At 37.6% G+C, this 22,356-nt stretch overlaps 1 long non-coding RNA gene across 1 annotated transcript in view; it reads left to right on the forward strand.

The window, feature by feature from the left end:
- Positions 1-298: 298 nt before the first annotated feature.
- Positions 299-22,356, forward strand: part of LOC130611479 (uncharacterized) — a 68,691-nt gene continuing 46,633 nt past the window's right edge. The window contains exon 1 of the long non-coding RNA XR_008975243.1: positions 299-396. This is a non-coding gene — a long non-coding RNA (uncharacterized LOC130611479). The remainder of the gene's footprint in view (positions 397-22,356) is intronic.

The raw sequence follows: 22,356 nt of genomic DNA on the forward strand, positions 1-22,356 counted from the left end.
GCCACATAAGTACTGCCTATTGAGACTTCATGTGCTCTATTTAAGTACTTTTAAAAAATACATAATCTCTTGTAATAGCCCATACTGTAAATTCTGTATTCTGGAGGTGCTGCATCCTCTGGTATTTTGTCAAAGGTGTAGTATAAATGTTTGCAAAATCTTCTGTACCTATGGAAATTCTGAGGGGTAATCCTGCTCAAAAAAGAGCATCAGAACTTGGGCAGCTGTGTAAAAAAGAAACAAAGTTTTGCAACTTTTGTTCTTCTAAAGGCAGTATTTGATGTTTCTTTTATTTTTTTTGGCTGGACCTGAAGTCTCCTTCTTTTATTTAACAGTAGTCTATTACATTCCTCTGGAGCTAGCTGGCTTCCTGTGGCATTCCATCATCATGTCAATGTAGTGCTTCACAATATTTTTCACATTTTCTGCCTCATACATCAAACTATAGAATGCTATCCATAAGGTACAGCTGTCATTCTGTAAAATTTTTAGCAATGCTCTCATTTTTATCTGACATCTAGAAATACCTAAAGTAATAAAAAATCATTTCTACCTCATATTTGCTTTGGTGCTCATTCTGTCCCTGTCAGTGTCTATACGTTATAGCAGGCAAGATTTATACATCCCCTTGTTTAGCATTCTGTAAGGGCCATGCACAGAACCCAAGACTGTGAAATTATTCCTGGATTTGGGGTGGGGGGAATCAACTTGCAAAAACTTCCATTGAATGTATAATATATGCTCTTTTTGACCATAAATCAACACTTCATTGAACGGTTTCTGTTCTCCATATGCTTTTTTTCTGTGCAGATTCTCACATTATCCTGTTTCTACGGTTCTGAAGATCATTAACTTTTGCTGTATTTTTTACATAGAATGATTTTATTCAGGAGAGGACAAGATGCCTGAATCTGCCCTTTATTTACTATTCAGTTGAATTAAGTGTCACTGATCTGCAAATTCAATCCTCTAAGTACTTCAAATCATCATGGAGAGAATATAAAATAAATCTGTCATATTTAAAGTAATGATTTGCATTATAATCAAGATAAATTGTCATAATCTCATACGTCTGGAAAAAAAAAAAAGCCTGAAATCAGAGTTCAAGAGCTCTGAACAGTTAACTCTGTTCAATGTTACTTCCATGCAGCTGATACCCTTCTCTGATCAGGAAAATGTCATGTTTCCAGGGTCATCTGTTTAATGCCTCACTACATTCTTCATGAGCTGCAGGTTAACTTCAAAGAATGAAAAGGATTTAAATCTCTGTTGGCCTGAGTCTGTAACTCATTTGTTAAAACATGTATGAAACATGAGTCGTATGATTGAAACAGAGTTATTCAGTTGTGGTGTCATTAATAGAATTCCGATAGTACTATATGGTAACTCCAGCAGTTTCATAAACATGTTGACTTCTGCATATCATCGACTCGCAAATATTGGCACAGATTGCTAAAAAAAGCTTTGGAAAAGTTAATGCAAATATTGGTAGGTTAGCCCAGTGTCTTTTAGTCTGCAAAGGTATACAGATTTAAATTTATTGTTGTATAGAGGTACTCTGTCCAATATTAGCAATTCAAATAAAGAGCTGTGCTTTATACCATAGTACAAGAACTGTCAAGGTTTCTAAGTTAATTAGGCTAAACAGACAATTAATTACATCTTATTAAAATGTAAAGGACCTGTGACAAATTGCACTAATTGCATGTTCGCATATATCTGAAGAGGTCAGGCTACTTAAAAAAAGTGTGTTGTTAATGGAAGACAAATGTAGTTTTATATGCTCAATAGGAATATTATAAACTGCATTATTTATGACTCTGGTAGAACACTTAGAACACTTAATAATTTTAAGTTCTAAATCAAACTGTTCATTAAGGGATGGAGTCAGAACACAGCCCTGAAAGTAGTCTGTAAAAACCTGCTGCCAGTGTAATATTAATTTGAAGGTCTATTGGTTCCCCCATTCCACTCCCACCCCACTCCCTTCTCCTCCTTGGCAATACAAAGATACTGTTATTGTAAAGCATGTAAACCCTAAGGAAGTTTGAGCTCTTTGAAGTTTTCCTTTACTCTCCCAATCAGATAGCACAAAAACATCTTATAGTATTAATTTTTTCCAAAATTATGTTAAATCAACCTCTCTCAGGTCTAAACTATTGCCATTCTATGTAATAATTACCAGTAAAACGAGCAACGATATAGTGAATGATTGGACGAAGACTACAGAAGAAAGTTGAGGAAACCTCCTAAAGACTTAGTAGCTTTTGCTGTAAAATGTATGGTCAGTACTGGATATTTTAGTGGATATGTTATATTATTTTAAGTACTGATTATCTTCAGTTTAAATGAGTAAGTGTAAAGTTGCTGCATTTATGCATTGTAAATGGGCCAAGCTAAGACTAGCGCAAGAGAGAAGGTTTGCCATGATAGAACAAAAGGGAGATGCCATTTCAAATCACAGCTAACACAGAAGAGCACAGAATCACATTTACAAACCCTTTTGTCACAGGCTTGGAAGTGCCTTATTTCTTAGACTGCTCAGTTAGGATAAAAATCAGTGCTAAGAAATGTATCTGGAGTGGAAGTCATGGGCACTCTAGTAATGTTAAATCTAAAATGCTTGCACAGGGAGGTAACCAGACTTACTAAAACTGACATTCAAAATCACAAAAACTTCTTTAGACACTTCCATACCAGAGAACATGGAAGACAGTGTTAGAAATTTTGTGGTACTCTGGGAGCATTACAGATGACAATCTGCAAGAGTAACTTTAAATTCAGGTAGTGTGAAGAACTGGAATATCCATATGTTTCAGAATTTTGAGGGGGAAAGATGTTGTTTTGATTATATAGTCTTGAATTAAAAAAAGATTTTGGATTCAATGGATATTTCTTCCTAAATTCATTGGCTCTGGTATTGCTGGAATGAAATTCTTGTAATGTGTCTAACAGACAGGATCATTTGTCTGTGTTTTCCCTGGCTTTGCACCAGTGGTCATGTTTCTGCAATATACTTTTCTTCGTTAAGCACAGAGGTTAGGATCATCTTTTTGATTAGCTCAAATGGATAAGAGTAATGTCCTAATGTTATTTAAAAAATGAATCTATAGATATATTTCCTAATGGCTTGGTTGTATCAGAAGATAAATTATGGCTATTAATAGTGACTACAGTAATATAGAAGAATAAGAGTAGAAATTATTAAATACAAATGGATATATTTTGATTACTGCTGGAATAGTTGAAGTGCTTTGAACCATGTACCTACATAACTCTTAATCAATCAACACAGGGTACAAAATGCCTTACTTTAGCAGATATTTAAACATAAATCTGAGATTAACTATGTGATTTTATAGCCTCTGGGCTTAAAAAAGACTATTCAAAGTGAAGATTTTATTCTTCTAACCAGGGAGAGCAGGATGTCAGTGTGGTTTGACACTCCCCTTATTTTCTAAGCTTCATGACTGGTTTATCTAGTATTTTGCTATGCTTGTTTAAGTGTTCAGTGTGTGTACGATGCTATGTCACAGTTGTTCTCATAACAAGGGGTACATCAGAAAAAAATTGTTTTTCCACTGCTATTGCTTTTGTCCCTGAGGGCTGTGGTTTAATTGCCCTATGAACAACTTCACACTCAGCAATGTCTGACAAATCTTGCTGCTACAGAGTAGTGACACAGAACCAGATGCTCCAAGCTTCACTCTTGCCATCAACAGTATTTGAGCTGCGTGCCCTGATGTTAATGGTTTTTCACATGAATATCACCTTTGCTGGCCTATGGCACTTACTATTGGTACTGAGCTTACAGTTGCTTCTAGTTAATGAGCTATCATGCAGTATTGTTATTGTTAATTATTCTGATTTTAACCACATGTGAAATCCATACACACTCTGCTTTAATACAAATTTATGATAAATTTTGTTTTGCTATGAGACTATTTCTCCTTAATTAAACTATGCAGTAGCAAAGAGAAATTAGTTGTCTTAGAAACAGTTATGTGTGCATAGTCTTCATACACTATTGGTAGGAGCCCCTTTTATTATTTCACATTTTCTCCAAAAATGGTCTGTAGCAGAAATCTAAACTGAAAATGTTGGCATACCCTGCACAGAAACTGTATAAAAGTGACACCTTGGTAGATTGAAACTGAAGTCGTTGATAGAATGAAATCTTCCTCTGAAATGATCAGGTTATACTCTCCAGTATGGATTGCTTATAGATAGCTGCCAAAATAAATCCACTTGGAGAGGAAGGAGGAAATTGTTCTTTGAATGACAGCCTCCGGCCACATTCCCCAGAGAAGTCAAGACCAATGATGATGAGTTTCAGGGTCTGACAAGGATAATAAATTGATCCAAAATAACGCAAACCTGGGGAACCCTTGGGTGTTCTGCACAACAGTGTCTGGCAGGATTTCTGCATATACCTGTCACAACCAGGGAGGGAGACAAAGGGCTTCCTGGCCTCACCTGTGTGAAGGAGCATTATAATGTAGCTGGGGCTGCAGTGTGTTGTGCTTACCCTGGTCGCATGCTGCGACTGTGACCTGGGGGTTGAAAAGGAAAAATGTCTTAACAGAAGGTTAAGAAGGGAGAAGAGGATGAGCATACACTTCTTACAACACACTGGGCAAAATGCTGAGGGTGTGAAGGTAAGGCACAACAGGGAGGAGGCTGTTTTAAGCCAAAGGAGTAGAGTGTGTTAGTGATTTCTCCATTTAAACGCACAATGCATACATGAGTTATTGAATGAATTACTGACATACTTATCTGGGACAATCTGAGGGAAAACTTGCATCTGACTCTTTCCCTTATCCATTCTGCTGTTGCATTCCCAGGACATTCCAATAGATACTTGCCAATATAGTAAAGATTACTCTGCCACATAGTTTTGAGATCTATCCTTTTAACAAAGTGTGTCTTTAATACTATCTATTATATTTTTATCACTGCAAAAGTAAACCTGAGTGTGATGATAGTACACCAGTCTTAATTTCATATTTAGTAGTAACTGATATGGCAAATGAAAGCATTACATTGTATAGTGGAAGTACGTGCTACATGTATTTGTGTGTATATGTCTATACAGTATTTATACACAGTTTACTACAAAGGGGAGTAGAGTTATTCAGACAGATTTACACAATGCCAGTCTTTCCTTTCCAGATATACTCTCAAAAAACATTGCTTCTTCACATGGACAGGCAGGGCTAGATCCTTAAGTTTGTTGCAAATCAGTTTGCAACCAGGTGGATCAATTTACTAATTCATAGGTAAATTATTTTTTATGTGGCATCTAACTGTTCTCTTCAGAGATCACTGTTTCCTCCTTCACAGTATTTGGCTTTACCACAGTATTGCAAATTTGTAACGAAATTCATAGACTTATGTAGGATTTCCTGTGATGGTCTCTAGAGTATCAATGATGTTCAACTAGACAGTGAAAAGACAAGTAGTCAGATATACATTTCTCTTATTACCTAAGTCTATACCCTGCAGAATGTATTCAGAAAGTCAAAGACTTATTCTGTGTTTAACTTTGTCTTTTCTTATTCACACAAATTCAAACTCTTCAGTTTCTATACAGCACAAAACACTTCCTAACTTCCTCTTCTATTATATTAAGCCTTAATCCAAAATCATAGATAAATTTGGAAATAACATTGGTTTGCTGTTTATACTTTTTGTCATGGGAGAGGTTAAAAGTTATGGTACCATTTCAAATAACTGGATGAACGCAATCCAACCAGTAATCTTTAGAATATTGTAACAATCTGCATGCATTGCTTAACTTGGAGAGAAGTAGTTTTTTCCTTATTTGTAGCAACTTTAAAGACACTTATTCTCTATGGCCTTAAACCAAATGTATAGTTCAATTTAGTGGCCTCATTTCTGCATCTGGAAAAATGGTCACTTGACTAATACACAGCACAGGTTGCACTGGGATGCTCTGTCTGGGTGCTGTGACCTAAGTACTGCGGTAGTTATTTGTCATTGTAAGGGATAAAATGTTTCTTTGTGCTGCACATATTAAAAATTTAACTACATGAGATTTTCAGTGTCAGGAGAAAGCCCAAGTGTCATTTGGTAAATAGTGTGAATTCAGATATGGAGCATTTGATTCATCCTTCAATTTATTTGTGTACAAGCCCTCTTATTTTCATCTTGGATTCTTTTCTCCCTTCCTAAGTAAAGGTTTTAATGATAGTCTGAAATTGTTTCCTTAAGCCTGGAAGATATTTGTAGCAGCAACATGCTGAAATTATAATCGAAATGTGGAGCTGTGATCATCCTTATCATCTGCATATGTCCCCACATGGTGAGCATTAATTTATTCTGGTTTGCTATCTTTGCATGTTAAAACTGATTCATAGTTTGTAAATATAATCAAAGACAACAGCTGCCCCCTTCTGTATCTGTAATAAAATGGAATCTTCCCAGCAATCTTTTTGTCTGGAAAAATTACTATTTTATTCCAAGACTAAATCTCTTCAGTGTCAGTTTGATGAGTGGAATAAAGCATTCGAGTCCAGCACCAAAATGCTTCTATTATAGAGGCATCACGAGGGGCGCCACAATTTAAAATTGCATTTTGATTTCCAATAAAAGCAGGACTAAAATCTCTTCATCTGATACTTTAATATTTGAATTTAATCTCTAAATTTGGCACAATAGCTCTTCAAGGGACAAGTGAAATTTCTATCTATTCTTCTAATAAAATATTTATAATGTTCTTCATTAGAAATATTTCAAAAGGATCTTCTTAGAAATGCTACTTTAGTTCTCATCTTTCTTGCCTTCCCATAGCTAAGTGAATGGCAATTCTCTCAAATTTCCAGCTGATGACATTCTGATAGCTTTTTGGGCATGGGCCTTTTCAGAAAAGTTGAGCCTCTAGTTCTTTGGTTTGGGATAGCATAACTGAGACTGGTGAAGATTAACCAATAAAACTTTTTCTGTCCATAATCATAGAATCATAGAATAGTTAAGGTTGGAAAGGACCTTAAGATCATCAAGTTCCAACCCCTGTGCCATGGGCAGGGATACCTCACACTAAACTGTCATCCAAGACTCCATCCAACCTGGCTTTGAACACTGCCAGTGATGGAGCATTCACAACTTCCTTGGGTAGCCCATTCCAGTGCCTCACCACTCTCACAGTAAATAATTTCTTCCTTATATCTAACCTAAATTTCCCTGTTTAAGTTTAAACCCATTACCCCTTGTCCTATCACTACAGTGCCTAATGAAGAGGCCCTCCCCAGCATCCTTGTAAGCCCCCTACAGATACTGGAAGGCTGCTATGAGGTTTCCATGCAGCCTTCTCTCCTCTAGGCTGAACAGCCCCAAGTTTCTCAGCCTGTCTTCATATGGGAGGTGCTCCACCCTCTTTTATCATCCTCATGTCCCTCTTCTGGACTTGCTCCATGTCGTTTTTATGCTGGGGACACCAGTACTGTACACAGTACTCCAAGTGAGGTCTCAAGCACAGTAATCTTAAGGCAAGAAGGTCACAGGGAATTTCATGTGTACCTATGTCCCAGCACAAAATTTCACAAATCTTACCTAGTAAAGGGGCTCTCCCTAGTAAGTATAAAGGGAATTAGCTGTAAAATGAAAGTGAAGGCTCCATATAGACTTAAGTATACAGGCTGAAGTTGGCAGATTGCATAAAGACCACAAAATTTGCTTTATCTGTGGTTTCTGGGTTTTTCTTAAGTCCTTTCCAATCTGTATGTTTTATTACATGCCTCTTCTTACTGCCCTGCATCTGATGTTATGTGACTAAAATATCTTATCTGTTGAAGCCAATAGTACGTAGAATTAGTGAACCCATATATTGCCTCTCATTTCATGGAATACCTCCCTTGTAGCTACTAATTTAAAATCATTATTGTATTTCTTTTAGTTTATTTTTATGTATTTGGAAATTAGTGTCAGTCAGCCCTGACTGCTTCTTATAATCTGAAGACAAAAAGCCTGATTTCTACAGGAACAAAACTGGTCTCTGAGCAAGAGAGCACACATCTATGTCTATTGATGTATATTGAACATTTTCAAAACAATGCAATGATACCGTAAGCTTTGCAAGATGGACAGATGCTATAAAACTGTCAGGCTTCTACAGAGACTGTGAAATTGTCTAGCTCTATCAAAATTATTTGTCAATGTCTCAGAAAACAGAATCTGCACTTTTAACTGAAGTGAGCAGTTTTTTATCTTGGAAATGTGTAGGAAAGTGTTTGGTGCAGAAAACTGACCACCTGTCTAGAACATACATTTTAGATGGCTTTTATGGTAGCTTTTCTCCAACCCTATTAACATGCCCTGCATTATTATCAGTAGGCTAATACCTGCTGGCCTTTTTTTTCCTGGCATGTACTACTATAACTTAGTGAAAGGAGGAGAAGTAATGTTACACCTCTGAGTTCAGCAAGATCCAAGATATGGGAAAGGCTTGCTCCTGCAAAATCCTCACTCTAGGAATGGGAGAAGATGGCTCCTGCTGAGTGAGAAGCTCAGTAATGCTTAGGAGTTTGGTACTGCTGCCTCTTAAATTAGAGTTGAGATGAGTGCCTTTCCCTACAGAAAGAGATATGCACAAACTTTGTTTCTGTCAGGTCTTTGCCCCCTGTGGGCTATGAAATCCTGTTGCAGGGTCTCTAGCACATTAAGTGGTGACCCACAAAAACCTGGATGGCTGTGTAATGAAAACTCCCCTTTGATTGCATGTGGTGCACTTAGTATTACTTTCACATGGCAGGTGATGATGGAGAATGAATGTGACAGGGCACAGGTGTACAGGGCTGGGAGACTGCAGTGGGAAAGGCAAAAAATGAGTTTTCTCTGTGGATGGTTTGTGCAAGGAAATCTGAAAAACAGTCTGTTGTCTGGCTCTGGAACTTCTGAAAGTCAAGCCAAGTTTGTCCCTTTCTTTTCCACTTACTTTTGTGGTAGCTTGCCAGACTTTGTAGAAAGGTGGATTGGATAATGGATAGGTGAATGAACGAAAGCAAAGGAGACTTGTTCATTAGGCTTTGAAATAATGTGGTTTATATTTTTAACTGCATGATTAAAAAGGTTTTTAGGATACTTTCTACCACCAATTACTGAAAAACCAAAGAAGTGGTGGGATGTGTAGCTGGAGGGCTGAGAATTGTATTACTCTTTTAGCAGTCATTAAATAATGTATAAAACCACAGTAACACAATTTAAAACCCTTTAAAAGAAAAACAATCCTCTCTTACATGCTCTGAAGTACTGCCTTAGGTATTTAATGGTTCTGCAAAGCTGCTTAAGTCTTACCTGACAGAAGTTCTCTGATTAGCTTCTGGTGATAATTCTAATGTTGCCATCAGATCTAAATGACTGTGAATGCAGAACTCTGCCATTAGAGCAGGTGACGTACCTGTGTGTCTAGTAATTCAGAGTCTATGAACTCTTCAGCAGGCATTTCCAAGTAGGTGGTGCTTCCACAGGACTTGGTCTCAAGGTGTTAGGAAATGTGGCTTATCGACTGTTGTAACTAGGTCGTCCCTGTCTACTGGCTATAGAGCACAGTCAGAAGACATTCACGGAAACCATTTCCCAGAATTAGTTTTTTTATGGAGAAAGGGCTCTGGGTGACGCACAAATGAAGTAATTAAAAAGGAAGAATGAAGTGCTGTTTCAGACATTGGTTAACAAGTAACTTCAAGGGTCTTAGCTCTCAATCGATCAGCTGTATGTTTCTATTCAGCCTCTTGATGGCTGTAATATCATTTGTTGTTCTCCCATATTGCTAAAGTGACAGCTTTTGACTTCTGTCAAAACCTAATAAAAACATTCTCTCAATGCAGTCTAGACAGGCTGCCTTTTTTTCTTTCTTCCCTTTATATTGGAAAATTTTGAATAAATCTAATGTAATATTTGAATGACTTCACTGACACAGCAGTATATAAGAACATATGGTTGATTTTGGCTTTAACAGACTCTGTAGGTTTAGTGCTAGTGTCCACAGCTGCTAAAACATTACCTCTGCTTCCATTCACAAATCTACAAGTTCCTTAGCAAGAACCATGCTCTGATTTGGAAATTAGTTGGCAGTCATTAAAGGTTTCTCCTTCCTTTATGACTCAGAGGAATAGCGTGAAAGGTTTAGTACTGACAAGGCTCCAAAATAAACGAAAAATTAAAGGCTAAGGTTAATAGCACCATAGAAACACCCATCTCGCTGACCTAATGTTCACTCAGATAACCAAGCTGTTTGAATAAGAGTGATAGCTATAATTTGCTGATATGAAGTTAAAGGCCAAAGCTCAAGACTGAAATAAATGTAGATGTGCATTACATATTATAAAATCCTCAAAAGCCAATATATGCTGGTAGAAATTGTTCAGTAAAATGGCAAAACTGCTATATGTGATCCAAGGAAAATAACCTTGTAGCAGGGAGGTGTGGCAGACATAAAGATGTGTAAAATGACTCCACACACAGAAATATGGCATGCTCTTGTATGTTCTTACACTGCCTTTTTGTGATTGGTGGTGTGTAGCCTGTGAGTGCCAGTTGTATCTATGTATAAACACCAAAATCATTTTAAGCAGAAATATCCAAGTTATGTTCAACCACCCAGCTCATTTCTAGGTTAAGGTGACAGCGTATGCTCGCAGCCCAGCAAAACCAGTCCCTACTTTTCTACTGGCATCACTGGGATGTTTCTCTTAGAGCCCTCATCTTTCAGGGCTTCCTCTCTTCCTGCTGAGCAGCTGACCATGCCTGTGGGAAAGAGCTGGAGGAAACAGAACACATGCGTAACTGCTGCACACATCTGCAGTACAAATCAGATGCTGATTTACATGGAAAATGGGGAGGGTAAGCAAAGCTTGAATGTGATGTTTTTGCCTCAAGTCAAGTGGCACAGAACTTCTGAAGAGAGCAGGGATTAACTTCAGTGGCATCCCAAATTTTAGTGGTTGCAGAAAGGCACTTTCACATGTTTATGAAGATGCATGGAAAATGTCTGCCTGGCATTTGAGAGCCAGGGAGTGAGTTTCTGCTCTAAGCGTTAGCAGATGTGTTTTCTCTGAAGCTCTGTTAAGCTTTGCAATTGCATTTAGTGCTGTGGCTACCCGTACTAAGAGGAAAACAGAATTATACGTGTATCACCCAAAATGGACTTGAAAGAAGATCCTGAAACTGTGATTTATGTCTCTATACAAATAAGAAAAACTACTTCTTCACCCAAACATTTCCATTTTTTGCTAAGAAAGGTTGGACCAGATGATCCTTGAGGGCCCTTTCAACCTGTGATTCTGTGATTCATTTTACTTGGGGTCCATGTATGGACTAAGATGTGATACAGTGGTGTAATGGAAAGCAGGGCTATATGCCAATAACCATATTTTTTATGAAATATGTGGTTTTTTTTATAAAACCGTATGCCTTTCTAGAGCTTTGGTATACTTTCCTCCCTCCAGCTCCAGTGGCATCGCTCCATGTACCTTTTGGAAGTTTGCACAGAAAAATAAGAGTTGTGAATAATGCTCAAGAAGACTCGGGCTTTTATTCAGTAGCAATGTAGTTAATCTTTAGAAAATAACTTTGCTGAAATATGGGTCACCTATAGTTTTTACTGTTTTTTTAACTCTACCTGAAGAAAAATAATTTCATCTGACAAACCAATCTTTCTTTTTAATAGTAAGAAATATAGGGAGAAGGGGGATTACTGCTTCCGTAAATCATGGCTGATGATTACAAAGCTCTGTTTAAGGCCTAGGCCTTTAGAGGTACATTATCAGAAAACTGCAATGCTAAGCTCTCAGATGCTAGGTATTATCTTATGTCTAGCATTCTATAAATGCCATAAACTTTGATTTAAAAGGATGTAACCAGGTAATTGTTCAGAGTTTTTAAACTTTTAGTTTTACTTTTCAGATTTTTAATGCGTTGGAAATGTACTTTCTTCCCCTATTGATCTCATTCTTTCCCATTTGGCGACACTGATTTGTTTTCCTGTCTCTTAAATGTAACAGAATCCAGGCAAGACTGTTTTTATTTAGCAGCTTCAATTTAAATAGGACTTTAATATCTTCCTGCAGCAGCATCTTTGAATGGTATTAGCACAGTTCTGAGGATACTATTTGGTATGTGCTGATGAAGTTGAAAGAGGGCACTATATTATTTTTGTGCAAACTACTAATACATAAGTTCTTTTTACCTTGATCCTATTTTCAGTAAATATGTGATGGGAAGTTTTGGGATATCCTTGAAAATAAACAAATATTTAAAATTATTAAAATTAGGAAAATCAGGATTAATTCTGCAAACCCACACTAAGCTATAACTTCCACAGATAACTCTAGCATCCACTAAAATTTTAAGCATACAAGCAGTTCCCTTTATGTCACTTAAGTTTAGTACTTAGATCTGTGTTCAATTCCATTTTAAAGTTTTTAGGCCTCATTCAACTTAACTGCTCTTATTTCTAAATAAGAAAGTGATTCCTATTGCTATAACACAAGGCTTAAGAGAGAATGATACAGCTTGAAATTTGGGTCTTTGGTGACTTGGTGACTTTGGGTCTTGAAATTTGAGAGAAATAAGAAATAAGAAAGTGATTCCTATTGCTATAACACAAGGCTTAAGAGAGAATGATACAGCTTGAAATTTGGGTCTTTGGTGACTTTGCAAGATACTGCAACAAAGAATGAACTTCTGATAGCTCAGATTTACCCGTCACATACAACCTGGAAGTCCTTAAGTGCACAGAAAGTTTGGTTTGGGTACTATGGTAGAGACTATGAGTATCACCCCCAATACCCAAGTGAAATCTAAATTTCTTTAACTCTGCAGCTGTGAGTGGATACAGGAAAATTTGTCCCCTCAAAATGAAATCCAGAATAGAATGAACCCTGTGCAAGGAATCACTCAAAGTGGTTCAAAATCCAGTTGCAGGTAGATGTTCCACTGTGGATGTACTTAAATATTTCTGACCATATATATGCCTTAAATTCTGTTTGTGTCTTTTAAGCTGGGGAAGATAAGTGCCCCCCACCTTTTTTTTTTTTTCTCAATAATCTAAGGAATCAGTTATTATTTTAAAAGCTATCTGCAAGGTGTTTTCTCATTAGGTAGTAGTTTAATTATTTTAGAACACTGACATAGGAGATCAGGACATGAATTCAGTTCCTTCCTCCCAAGATAGTTCCATAACACCAGGAAATAATACTGTTTGGTTAGTCTTTGATCACCCCTAGGAACATGTGGTCAGAAAGAGAGTACAAGAAAGACTGTGACTATATAATCATTGCCCAGTGGCTAGGGTATTTAAATGATTATGGAGCTCAGTGGGGAAGAGGAGTGAATTCCCATTTCTCTGCTTTGTGAGAGAGCAGTGTTGTTATTATACCTGCCTACAGTTCATAGAATGGCTTTTCATACCTACTTCCGTAAAATACAAGAAAGTCTTGAGAGTAATCCCAAAGTGCAGTTATGCCCTGAGAAAGTCTGCAAATCCTTGAGTAACTTAGGTAAAGGGTATTCACTAGGAGCACGTATTCTCAGATTTGTTGACAACATATTCCGCAGTTCTGGGCTCAGCAAGGATACATCTCTAGGCAGTTAGGAAAAGCTGAATTCAGACATACAGAAGATATACAGGATTGATTCTCCCACACTATGAGCTAGATGGGGATTGAATGAGAGAGTTCAGAATTACAAGTTTGGACTTTGATACTCAGACTCCATAGAGCTTTATTCTCTGTCCTGTTCTTCCCTCTCTCTCTTTTTCCCTTTTAGTTTTCTAGATCTGCTCTTCAATGCTGTGTTGAGAGGAAGGCTTTGGATCAAAAAATAAAAGAATAAGAAAATCCACTGAACTTCTGGACAGGCTGGGACCTGAATTACACCCTTAAAATTCATCTGTACACTAGAAGTTATGATGTTTGTTACATATTCACTTCCTTACCCCAAGAGTGCTCTTTTACATACATTCCTCGCTATTTTTTACCTGTACCACCACAGGGATTATAAAAGGTGGTGGTGCAGTAAGAATGAATGTGAAATGAAAAATGTCTGTGGAACCACAGCCTCACTGGGCAGCAAAAGCACCAAAATGACCCTTAGGTGGTAGATTCGAGTGCTTTCTGCTGGCATATCATCAAAAGAAGCAACCCGTCTTTTCCTCTCTTTCTTCCCAATCCCTTGTTTGTGCCAGTAGAGTCATCCTGTGGAGCAGTTTGGAGCTGAAGTGAATCCAGGAAGCTAATCAATCCCTTTTAGACCCAATTGGTTTTCTGACCCTGTTTGCTGTACCTCCATCACTTTTAATGGTACAAAGGCAGCATTTTGGTTGTAGGTGAGGGACCGGTAGCTCGGTGGAGTACAAATCTCTGTCTTTAAGGGAAATTCCTACCTTGTTCCTGCTTAAAGTACTCCTGAAACTGTTGCTTTGGATCAACACCTGCCCTGTGTATAACCCATAAGACTGTGTTGGGAAAACAGTCACTGATTTCAAGTGCAGAATTTCAGTGTTTGTCTTAGAATACTAAAACCAAGCAGTATCAGACTGGGATTTATGAGCAGGTAGCAAATGCACCACTACTGCCTTACAAACCATTGTGGAGAACCTAGATCAGACTACTAGAGAAACTCTGTAGGAGAATTTCTCCACTATGTACTCAATTAAAGTTATATTTCAGAGTCAGAGGTTTACAATGATTCAGCTTCCCTTGGAAGGTCTGTCAATCAAATAACAATATAGCTCCTACTCTAAAAAACTTTGAGTTCTTTTTCTCGTAGCTTGCAAAGAAATAAATGTGTAAGTCTATATAATATTATGTTATTACTCCTGCATGGCAGTAGTAAGGCTGGCAGGCAACCTAGTTTCTACAGTGCAAGCATGCCAACATCACACTGCAATGGAAAATCAATTCTCAGCCAGCTGTGCTTGGATTGGAAGGAATTCAAGCACAGTTAGCGTTCTGAGCCTTAAATTGCTACCATGATGTCTTTGCTCAGAAATAAATTTCATGAAGGTATTAGAGCAGGACTTGTAAAAGCTGCATCTGAGAATAATATTTTTATTAAGGGTAATGTTAATGCCATTTCATTTGAAAATAATGAGACAGAGAGAAAGCAAGAGAGGGAGATAGATCTCACAAAAATTAGAAGTCTCAGTAAGATGCTCACTGGTGGTATGTATAAACAGAGGTGAGATTAAGGAAGAACAGGATGGTGCTTTCATAAAATTAAAACAATGTACATACAACAAAATCAAGAGCTAGGAGTGGTGATAGTACAGTTTATGCATAGTAATAACATTTCAGCCTTTCTGACTGCATGTGTTCTCTGGGCTGTCTCCACACTGGAAGCATCTTTAAAGTGCTTTTACAATTTGCTGTCAGGTTGGTTTGACAACATTTGGCTGCCGAACAATGGATTTTATGCCACTTAGTTTGCTATAAGGGCTGATGAAAATAACATGAACATTATGGTTGGGATTAACCCTCTCTTTTGTTTCTTAATACTGCAATTGATGTATCTGAATTTTCTGTATTTGGGAGTAATTCCTTTCTTTTTCCAGCCATGCTTGATTTAACAAGCGCTAGTACATCTCCTCTTTCTCACATTCTCATAAGCAGTTGGGGGGGGGTGGTCTTGGTCTGAAGATGCCTTTTAGGTGTGGTGGGTTTCCTGCACCTTCTTCCATGTGATTCAGGCCATCCTTTAAAAAAATGGACTTGTTTTCTTTTTCATAAGTGAATGTTTTACTTCTCATCAGCACTGGACTGAAATAATTCCATAAATAAAAAATTTATACTTCAGTTAAATGAATAAATATTATTAATTCATGATGGTGGCAGCTAACTGAAACACTAGTGGCAAAAAGGAACTACTTGTGGTTTAGTCTTACAAGAAAGACTGCCTTTAAGAACAGACTTTCGGACACTGAGAGAATATATATTCTGCCTCTAATTAGGGCATTGTCCTTTAGCCTGTCAATACCATACCTAAACCAAGTGTTTGATGATATCTGATTCTCATTGTTTGAAGAATCCTCTTCTGCTTCTCTCATATATATAATTTAGGCAAAGCACCCCAAATCAGACCTTTCTTGAGTTCTCCTCTAATGCTATTTACAGTGAAATATTTTAGTATTTATTCCAGTATAAACATATGTAGAAAAAGCCATTTTCCTGTATATAGTTCATGAATGAATGAAAGAAAAGCTTTTTTAACCTTGAACATCTTAAATGAAAATTTAGTAAGTTTTCGCAGTAATCAGTAAGCAGAACATCAATTGAAAAATAGCTGGTTTATAAATTAAATAAATGGCTTTAAATGTTTAGAAGAGACTTTTAACTTTAGCAGAGATACGTTCTCGCAGTGAGTCTCTGTGACTAATCCACTGGAATGATTTACCGTTAGGGAACTCAAGGTCTGCATTTCAAAGGAAATATTGGTAAGGATTATTATTCCCTTGTCCCCAGCAGTTCTCATAATCCCTTTACACTCAGAGTAGGATTTACAAAAACAAAATTAATGACAAAACTAGAATACTCTGGGGCCCTGTTTTTGCCGAGCTAAAAATGAAGCCTAGATGATTTGAATCTTATTTTGCGTTCATTATTAGGCACCTATATGTTTTTTCCCCTGCTAGGCAACATGGATAAGAAAAGAATCAAATGTAGGCCCCTAACAAGTGGCGGCAACAAAAATTACATCAAAAAGGCCATAGCAGCTAGCATACAAGACAAATCTTGAAGAAGAAGTTTAATTGTAGTATTGGGATTTAGGATGTTTTGGTCAGCACCTAAAGCTGCAACCTTTATTATAGGTTTATAAATGGATGTTTGAGGTGAGCAAAAACCAAAAAAATGGGATCCCTTCTTCAGCCGGCTGAAATCAATGATAAATCTCACATTTGGGTTGCTGTAGGCTCCCTGAGGACTCGCTTATGCTGCTGTAGCAGAGCAGCAAAATGAGTTGCTAGTGGAACAAGCATCTGATAGGACAAGGAGTAACGGCTTTAAAGTGAAAAAGGGTAGATTTAGATTAGATATTAAGAAGTTCTTCAGTGTGAATTTGGTGAGACACTGGCACAGGTTGTCCAGAGAAGCAATGGATGCCCCATCCCTAGAAATGTTCAAGTCCAGGTTGGATGGGGCTTTGAGCAGCCTGGTATATTGGAAGGTGTCCCTACCCGAGGCGCACGGGTTGGAACTAGATGATCTTTAAGATCCCTTCTAACTCAAACTGTTCTGTGATTCTATGACTCTAAATGAGACCAGAGGTCAGGGCTCATGTGTTTCAAGTTAGGCATGTCCTTAACCGCTTTCTTGAATGCTAATCCAGGTTTCATTAAGCAAGACAAAACCAGGTTAGCTAAATAAAGATACATGGAAAGATCAGTCAAACTTGGTGATAATCGGGTAGCTCAACAATGTGGGATTCTTTCATGCATCTTCAGAATGGCAGCTGTACAATGAAAATGTAAAATTCGTCATATAAATTTGTTTTCCTATTAACCATTTCAGAGAGATACATGGACAGGCTTTCACAGAATTTGTATACATGCAAGTTCCCTGCAAGAGCTGAAATGCAGATGAAATCTTTCGTAGGTGTTGCTTATTTGTATGATATTTTCAAAAGATGCTTTGCTAATGGGTACATGAGTTTTCCATATCCTGTTTCTTAGTTCCAGCCTACCTTAAGGGAGTACTTAAGTTCATTCCTACATCTTCTGATGAGGACAATGACAATATGTTGTTTCATTTTCCTAAATGCAGACAAAGCCTGCTAGAGATTTTTCAAGAGGATACTCTAGAACAGTATAAGTTGTTTCCCTGTCTATGTCTACTGTTTCCATTACAATTTCTCACACAAATGAAATACACTAGACAGAGTGTGAGAAAGCTTTCTTGTGCTATTTCTGTCCTTTCCTGTGACTTTAGATCATTCCTTGTGACATTGCCTTTTGAATTCTGAATTATAATGGCTTGCCTGGATTCAGTCCAAGTCATTCTTTGATTTTGGTTTGTTTTTAGGGAAGTAGTCTTGGGGGCCTTTCAGATGGAATTAAGAGTTCACTTAAAGTTAAATCCCATGACAGAGCTGAATAAAATATTCAAACTAAACCATATGTTGTTTGGACCATCAGTAATTTATGTAGGAGGTACCTATGTCTGTGAATGCTGTGTACTCTAATGGAAAGGATGAAGGGATCTTTTCTTTTAGAAAGAAATTATAATTTTTTAACAGGTCATGTATTTTCTGCTCAGTCAAAACACCACTGAATCAAGTCCTTCTATTGGATTTTTTTTTTTTTTTTTTTTGTGTCTTAAAAAGTAATGTCAGTTCAGTGTTGAAGCATTATAATCTGAACTGGATTTGGCTGAAGAGCACTGTCTTGTACCAAGCCAGGCAATGTAGGGATGTATTTCCACCTTCAAATCTCAACTTGTTGTGCTCACTTGGCCCCTAAGGGGAAGGTTCAAGGTCCCTAGCAATCCTAAAAGTCCTGAAGTGCTCACTTTGCATTTGCACAAGGACTAGAGCTGTCACAGGATGCTGTGAAAGGGGACTGGAGGGAGATGAAGGGTGGGACTATGGCATCCTCGATTTGGAGCACCAAAATTATCATGGTGTTGCAACCACAGACATGAAAAAAAAAAATAAATCCTAAGGTCAGGAAGCCTTCCTGTGAAAATATTTCTGGTCCTTTAATGAAGCATTTCACAGGAAAAAGTGCTGCTTGGTGGTCAAAATATCAAACTCAATTTTAAGACTAACAAGCAGTAGAAATGAGAGTGAAGCAGAGCAGTATTATGTGACTGTTTAAAGTTGTGGTACGCAGGTAGTTCTCATTGTCCCATTTCAAAATGATTTCTAAAATTTGATAAATAACAATAATGGACCCTAGAGTACCAGAAACACCTAGTCCACGCTGCTGGGATAACCAAACATGGCGCATTTTAAGCACTTAAGTAGATGTTCACATGCCACTATTTGTCAGTGGAATATATAGAGAGACATTTTTAAAGAGAAATTTTACAGCTGATAGGAAAAATGGTATTGTGAAAACCAGCTTGTGTAGTGGAAAACTCATAGTAAGAAGAAACTTTGATAAATGATCATCCTCCTCTGCCTCAGCAGATACAGCATCCACCTGTGGTAGGACAAGTGGGATGAAGTTTTCTTACAGCTTTGGCACCTTTTTGTGCATCTCGACTTCTTGTAATCTCTATATAACGATACTTCTGTCTGCTATTATCTCTCCTTGGGTAAATAACTTGGTTGAATTAATAACCTCAAGCTACCAATAAATTATACTTGACTTAAAGACTTGGTATACTTTCTTGGTATGGTGATGTTTCTTGGTTCTTGGTATGGTGATGTTTCTTACAGAATACCTTGTTTCTGAAGTGTAAGGTGTACTTTCAATCTGGAAACTGTCTGGAAACTTCAGATCTCTCCACCTACGGCAGTGAAATGCATGCAGGACAAAACAAGAGTGACTTAGCAGAAAGAAGCCAGGTTGTCACAGTGCTTGAAGCCTCTGACGAGGCGTGCCAGGCTTCTTGAAAATCCTATTAGGTGCAGTTTATTTGGCCCATAGCTTGTCTGTGTCAGAGTTTTTCATCTTTAAAATAAGTGTCACTATATATGTTCTCTGCTGGACAGGGCTCTATGGGGATATGTGTGTTAAAAAAAGAGATTGTCAGTTCATGTGAAACTTGGACCATTTAACTATGAAAGAGAGAGGTTGATGCTTTACATAAGCTTTTGATGTGCAGCTGCCTCCACAGGGTAAAATGATTTTTGTGGATTATTCTCATTTTAGTAGGTTAGAATTTTGTCCATCAATGGACAATAAGAATAGGTTGTTTAAAGCAAACACATATTGTGTTTGGCAATTTACTAGGATTTATACTGCAAAGAAAAACAGATCTCTCACACAATTCACCATGAAATTAAATAGCAGCTTACCCTAGCAACAACCAGGAATCAGCCTTCTGCCAGAAACAGAAATGCTTCTCCCACACAGATGCAATAGCTATCTTCTACCACACTCTACATGAATACAGGCACCTTGCAATGTGCCCTGTCAGTTAGTAGACTTGGGCTATTTCAGATTAGGAGGAAACTTGTTCCAGGCAGAATACAACCATGGAAAACAGCTTATTACCAGTTATCTCTGCTTTCACAGTTTCTCTCCATGTGGTTCAAAACTTTTTGATTATTCTGGCATAGGTTAAAAAGAAGGTTTACCTTCTTTAATGCTCTCAGATGTGGATGCAGTTATATATATATATAAAAATGTTAATCTTCATGGTTTATGCACTAAAGGAAGTAAAAATATACTCCTTCCTTCCCACCCAGTATGACAGCTTTCATTGAGCTAGAAAATAAAATCGAATAGTAATCTTTATTAATGATTCAAAGCAAAGGTGTGCATAAATGTTAGTTTCTCAGCTTTTGTTATACTCAAGTGCTTAGGAAACAACTGAGCAATAAAGATGTAACATATGTTAATAAATGGACTTTGGAAAGGAAAGATTAGCCAGCCTATTCTCTCAGTCCCAGGTTCTTCCCCTAAACCCTCAAACAGTAGGAAGGTTGGAGCCTGAACTGGAGCAGGAACCACGCTTTCAACCAGCTCACTAGCCCACTCCAGGTTTAAGATGCTTATATATTGCTGTGTGTGTGGAATCTGGACTTAAGAGTTTCAAGTAAGACTTAGTCAAAATACAGGCTTTCATTTTGTCATCATAGGAAAGACATATGTCATAGCCTCATTATTTATGCTAGGCTTCTGTCTGTCTTTTGGAGTATATGTCATCCCTCCACTAAACCCTGCTATTTTGCTAAATACATATAATGGGGATCTTGTGTAAAAGATGTTTATTACAGAGTTTTTTATCACTTTTGTGCAGTAGGAAATGGTCAGGCGAGGAAAGGCTAGAAAAGGCTAGAGCATCATTTTGATTCCTTAGTGACAGCTTATACAGAATTGCAATGGTCTGTTATTTTCCTTCATATGAAAAAACCCTATGGACCTATATAAACACATACAACAGGCCACTGTGGAGAAGTAAGCCAGACAATACTAATAGAAGGCAGAAAATGAGATCTTTATTTCATTTGGAAGGCCATTACAAGGCACTTGATTTATAAATTTCATCTTGAAAAAAACTCAAGAGCTAATATGACACTTCCTGGGAAGTGGAGGTATTAACTATATATTTTAAATGTTTATGAGGACAGAGACACAAGCTGAGAAGTGGGCCATTTAGGAAAAACTTAATAACAAAATCTGTTCAAGTTACTTTGAAACCTGTTGTAGGATCCCCATTCTGAATATGTTCAGTTGTTGGACTTGGTGATCCTAAATGTCTTTTCCAATCTAGTTGATTCTATGATTCTATGATTAATGATGCGCGAAAACCATTAGTCTGAACTTGACACAATGTCAGCAAGTAATCACATTGGAGGAAAAGTTAGACATGGTTTGGAAGTCTGAGCGCTGTACCACAAACAAAATAAAAGATGGATTGGTTACATGAAAGCCTATACAGTTGTAGTTCAGAGGCTTTGACCAAGAACATATGTGATGGCAGTGTGGCTGCTGTCAGGTTTAGTATAATTTCGGTCCCCTATGAGCTGGTATGAATATTCTGTAGCACTGGCAATTTGCAAGGTAATATATACATTGAAGGCAAGTGCTCTGGTTAAATACTTAAAATGCAGTCTCTTGGGCTTGTAAAGCATTCAGGGAGCTCAGGAGAGCTTCCCATCCATATGCATGTGTCATCACAATGCTAAAAGAGCCATTAGAGTTGCCTTAGAAAGGAGAATGGAACAGGCATGTGTGAAGTTCAGCTCAAAAGCACTTAAGAAAGACATTCGCATCACCTAAAAAGTCACCATATTCTTTGTTCATCCTTTTATTCTTTTCATCTCTGAACTCTTTCTTTCCATTGGTTCTTTGACAAAGCAGTCCCTCAGTCACTAATAGAACAATGTGCAACGTTACAAATCTCCTTAATGGAAAGGATGGTGAAAGAGTCTGGGGGGATGGTGAAATGGGGCGGATGGTGAAAGAGTCTGGGGCTCAAGTGATCTTCTCCTCACTCCTTCCATCTTCCACTGATGATGTGGGAAGGAATGGGAAGATTCAGTCCATAAACGATTGTCTTCGAGACTGGTGCTACAGGCAGGGCTTTGGATTCTCTGATAACAGCTGGTTTTATAGGGCACCAGTCTGGACAATGACAAGTGGGAAAGGTTTATCTCACAGAGGCAAAAGGATGCTGGGGCACAAATTAGCAGGGCTCGTTTGGAGAGCTTTAAACTAGATTCGAAGGT

Source organism: Pezoporus wallicus, unplaced genomic scaffold (genome assembly GCF_028554395.1).
Source record: "Pezoporus wallicus isolate ANWC-B61680 ecotype Strahan unplaced genomic scaffold, APGP_CSIRO_Pwel_v1 contig_6872, whole genome shotgun sequence".
NCBI classification, from domain to species: Eukaryota; Metazoa; Chordata; class Aves; order Psittaciformes; family Psittacidae; genus Pezoporus; species Pezoporus wallicus.